Genomic DNA, 5,403 nt, shown 5'->3' with positions numbered 1-5,403 from the left:
GATCTGGAGGTGGGTGGGTCTCGCTTCAGGAAGCATCTCATTGCTGTTTATGAGGATAGAAAACGTGGCAGCAGAGGTCGGTGGTGGCAGCGGAACATGACTGAGGCCATTGATCCTGCTGAGTTGCGTCCATAAGAAATGTTCAGTTGGTTCATGTGATGATCTCTATATGTTTAGAACAATATTAAAAGATGGGCAAAAGACTGGACTAGGCAGTTCTCTGAAGGTGACGCCCGAAGGGCCCATCAGCACATGAAAGACGTTCTGCAGCATCGTCCTCAACACCACATGGGAGTCAGCAGCACGGTGAGAGACCCTCCACCCCCACTAGGATGTCTACGAGCAGAACAGACGGGAAGACAGCAGGTGCCGGTGAGGATGTGGAGAAACTGGAACCCGGACGCATCACTGCCGAGACTGTCAACTGCCACGGTGGGAAAGTTTGGCACTTCCTCGAGACGCTAAACCCAGACCCACCACGTGATCCAGCAAGTCAACTCTTCAGAATATGCCGATAGACTCGCAGGCAGACGTGCAAAGCGGGATCTGCAGGCCTGCATTCGCTGCAGCATGGCGCCCACAGGGTTAACCGCCGAAGCAGCTGAGCTCCCACCGAAGAGGAAAGATGAACACCAGGTGGGACACCATCCATGAAAGGAAATGACGTCCTGACATGGGCTACAACACGGACAAACCTCGCCGACAGTGTGCTGCGTGAGGTCGGCATCGCCAAAGAAAGGATTTGCTACGATCCCACGGTTTGAGCTTTCTAGAAGAAGCGCGTCAGGAGAGCCTAAAGCTCACGAGTGTCCGAGTGGCCGGCGGGACGGGGGAAAGAGCAGCTATTGTCGGGGCAGCATTGAGTGGCTGATGTTGATGATGGAGAGATTAGCATGGGAGTCTGGCGATGGTTTCCCAGGATGCTTAATGAAGTCGGTGCCATTGAACTCTCCGCGCAAAAATGTTGAGTTGGCAAATGTGCACTGTATGGAGACATGTGTAGTAAAATACCTATGTACGAACACCAGACAGTTACTTCTCCATTCAAAACCGCTCGGTAGCTTGGCATTCCTGTGCCCAGCCCGCGGCCTAGCCACTCCCTGGCCTCCTGCTTCTTCCTTCCTCCCGCACTCCCTCCTGGCAGATCCTCCAGCACACCTCCTCTCTGTCCCAACCCCCTTCCCCCCAGACCCCCCTTCTTCAGGTGTTCACTTGTGTCACCATCTGATCTCCGTCAGGTCACCTGCAATGACCTTTTCTAAAATGACACCAGCCAGCATCCCTCTAATCCCTCCTCTGATTGATTTTTCTCCACAGAGCCTGAACCTCCCCAAGGCACTATCTCCACTCCCTTTATCCCCTGGTTTCCACGCTGCAGGGAGAGGTGTCTACGAGCAAGGGTTTTCGACAAGAGTACACGTAGTGAAACCCAAAGACCAAAGCAGGCACTGTTGAATCGACTCCAATTCATGGTGACAACGTGTGTGCAAAGCAGAACTGTGCCCCACGGTGTCTCCAAGGCTGCCACCTTTGAGAGATAGATTGCGAGGTCTTACTTCCGAGGTATCTCTGAGTGGCTTTGAACCACTGACCTTTGGGTTCATAGCTCAGCTGTTTGAGCCCCGGTGGCCTAGTGGTTACATGTCGGGCTGTAGTCCTCAAGGTCAGCAATTGGAAACCCCCAGCAGCTCCTCAGGAGAAAGACGAGACTTTCTACTACCATAAACAGTTCTAACTCAGACACTCATGGGGCCAGTCCAAACCTGCCCTAGAGGGTCACGATGAGTCAGTGAGTCGGTATTGAACCAATGGTGGTGAGTTGGCTTGATTGAGGGGGAGAAGGGGGTTTGTTAGCTGTTTAGCTCAGTAGGTGCTTAATAACTATAAGCTACCAATGGATGGTTCACTGCTTTCTAGCTATAGTGTCTAGGGTCTCAAGCCCCTTAAACACTCCCCGTGGCAAACGTTTGTCATCTCAATCATCTCTCTCCCATTTCTACAACACTTCAGAGTTTCTTCAAACAAACAACAATAATAATAAACTTCCATAGTCTCTCTTAAGAAGTCCTGGGGGTGTGTGGTGATTACATGTGGGGCTCCTAACTGCAAATCAGCAGTTCAAAACCATCGGCTGCTGCGTGGAAGAAAGAAAAGGCTTTTTACTCCCATAAAGAGTTACAGTCTTGGAAACCCACCCACAGGGGTGGCTCTCCCTTGCCCTGCACGCTCACTATTAGTCGAATGTACTTGATGGCAGCGAGTAGAAAAGGGGGCTACCAGAGCTGATTTCAGAAGCATTTGGGTTGAAAGCAGAGAATACAAGAAGCACGTTGACTTGTGTCTTATTGACTCCGCCACGGCATTCAACTGTGTAGATTACAACAAACTATGGCTAACCTTGACAATACTGGGAATTCAGAACACTTCATTGTGTCCATGTCGAACTGGTACCTGGATCAAGAGACAATTGCGCCAACAGAAAAGGGCGATGCTGCATGGATTGAAATCAGAAAAGGTGTGCGTCTCGGTTGTGTGCTCTCCCCACACTTGTTCACTCTGTCTGCTGGGCACGTCCTCGTAGAGAAGCTGGGTTCACTGACGAAGAGTGTGGCATCAGGATCGTCCTTGCTGAAAGTGAGGAGGACTGGGATTGGGATGGGGTGGGTTAGTGCCCTGGCAAGGGGTGGGTATTGTTTATATCTCCACAGGGAAAGGCCACAATCAGTGCTCTTGGAAGCACCAGTCAGGAGATCAAAAGATGCCTTGCATTAGGGAAATCGGCTGCACACGTCCTCTTTAAAGTGTTGAGAAGCAAGGACGCCACTTTGAGGACTCAGGCACGCCTGACCCGAGCCATGGTCTTCTCCGTGGCCTCATGCATGTGAAGGTTGGACACTGAATAAGGAAGACTGACAAACGGACCCATTTCTTCTCCCCCCCACCCCTTTTTAGTTGTCTACCATGTGTATCCCTGGATTTGGTCGTCATCCCAGGAATGTTTGTTTACAGTATTTTTCCTTTTTTTAAAATTTTAATCATTTTATTGGGGCTCATACAACTCATATCACAATCCGTACATGTACCTTTTTGCCGCCTCTGCTCACCGGCGGGCGGTTTTCGAAGCATCTTTAGGCAGCGGTTAAGTGTTAGCATGCCTTTCTGCTGCCTGTCGAGGGACTCACGCCTTGTATGAGTACACCCCCGGAATCACGCTCAAACTCTAGATGCGCGGAAAACATGAGCAGACACGAAACGCAGTCACCCAGCGAAGCTGAGACCAGGGCGCCCACAGCGCAAATGCGGGACCACAGGGTCTGTGGCTCGTGTGGGGTCACCCAGGGCAGCGGTTTCCCAGACAAACGCTCCAAGGCTCGGGATCATTAAAAGGCACGCAGCTCTCCACCAGCCGTTGAGCAGGTCTTTACATCAGTCAAGAGAAGATTTGGGGAAAAACAATGACAATGACAGGAGATGGTCACATATTGATGACCGAGCAGCTGGCCGTCACGGGTGCGTTGGGAAGCAGCCTGTCGATGACGGCAGTGGCCGGGCGGATGGCAGAGTTCAGAGCTCAGAACCACGCACCGGACCGTCACCGACACACCTGAATCCTGGATGAAAATAAGGGCGACATCCTTGAAAGTTGGACGTGGATCCACCTGGTGAAAAAACCCAAATGCATGAAAACATCCAACGAATTGGCGCAGGCTTCTCCGGAAGTCTCTGACACAAACTGTCCCAGAGAAGCCGGTATCTGGTGCTACGAGACCCCCATTCGCAGATTCCGGAAAGACACGTGTTACCCACGGAGCCATGAAGGCGTCAAGAGAGAGAGTCGGGTGCGAGGTGTGTTTCCCGGTGTTGAAGCTGCATCACGAGTCTTCCCCCTTTGGACCGTGCACACTGCACAGCAGGAAGCTTGTGTTTGCCCTTGGAGAGCCTCGTGGACCCTCCACATTCATCAGGGCGCCCAGAAAGACCCCCTCCTGATCCTTCCTGGGTCTGGCGGAAGGGACTGACTGTCTCGCAGCTCAATGGTGGTAAAACGAACAGAAAATGTTGTAAGAGCGAAGCATGGAAAGAAAGGTTTTAAGTGACAGTAAGTCAGAGCAGTGGTTCTCAACCTGCGGGTCGTGAGCCCTTTGGGGGGGGGCGTGGAACAACCCTTTCACAGGGGTCGCCTGATTCATAGCAGAAGCAAACAGACAGGGATGCAGTAGCAACAAAAATAATGTTTTGGTAGAATCACCAGCCAGTTGGGATCCAAAAGGCGGCATTGACCCCAGGACAAAGTTGAGAGGTTAAGGTGGAATGGAAAGAAGAAACAGGAAGTGGGATAAGGGATGGCCCATTGAGGGACTGCAGTGGATGAAATGAGACAAGGTGACCAAACTGCTGTGTTGGCCTGGGTAGACTAGAGAAACAAATTCACAGACACTCATATGTATCTAAGAAAAAGCTTTATATAAAGAGTAATTGAATATTGAAAAATCAGCCAAGCCCAGATCAAGTCCTTAAGTCCGATATTAACCCATATGTCCAATACCAATGTACAAAGTCCTCTTCAGACTCACACAACACATGTAATGACGCCGAATGCAGGAAGATCACAGGCCAGTGGGTGGGGAGTCTTGCGGGTCCAGTGGTGGTGTAGGCCTCTCAGTGCTGACAGGGGTCTCCACAGCTCCAGGTCCTAGAGTAGTTCCATGTGTCTTGCCAGCTGCAATGTCTCCCAGGGAGTGAGCCAAAAGAGAGAGTGTATCCCCACCCCAGGGAGGAAGACAGGAGTTCCCAGAATCCTCAGGAGAAGGCCCTGCCCACACACAGGCCTCATTGACTATGACCTGATTGACAGGCTAGACTCTACCCCTTCACTCTGAATCCTCAGATCGACACCAGATTATGTAAGTACCACAACTGATAAATGTAAACCTGAGCATGGAGTCTGTAAGCCGCCACCCAGACCACAATAAAACCTTTGAAAAAAGGTTTTTTTTTAAAGGCTGACATTACAAGTTTCTATGAGCAGAGGTGTTTGGAGATGCGGTTGGGATTCTCACCGGGGACTGGGCCAAGTAGGGATTTTCCTCTAAATGTGATAAGAAGCCATTGGAGGGTGTTAGTAAGTGGGTCTGGCTGCGGTGTGGAGAGCAGATTCAGGGGAGCACAGAGGGGGGCTGCTGTGGTACCCCAGGGAGTGGCCAGATCTGCGGGGAGAGTAGACACTCTCTCAACTGCTGCCCTGGATGTGGGAGGCGAGGCGAGGCAAGGACCAGAGCCAAGGACAACCCCGTGCTGGGAGGTCACGTGAACCTGCCGTCTCCTGGATGGACAAGTGAGCAGATGGGCCTTGATACCCCTTTGGTCAGCGCGTCCCATTCTTAGGGGAAACTATTACGACCA

Source organism: Tenrec ecaudatus, chromosome 1 (genome assembly GCF_050624435.1).
Source record: "Tenrec ecaudatus isolate mTenEca1 chromosome 1, mTenEca1.hap1, whole genome shotgun sequence".
Classification (NCBI taxonomy): domain Eukaryota; kingdom Metazoa; phylum Chordata; class Mammalia; order Afrosoricida; family Tenrecidae; genus Tenrec; species Tenrec ecaudatus.
Note: the sequence above shows the minus strand (reverse complement) of the source record.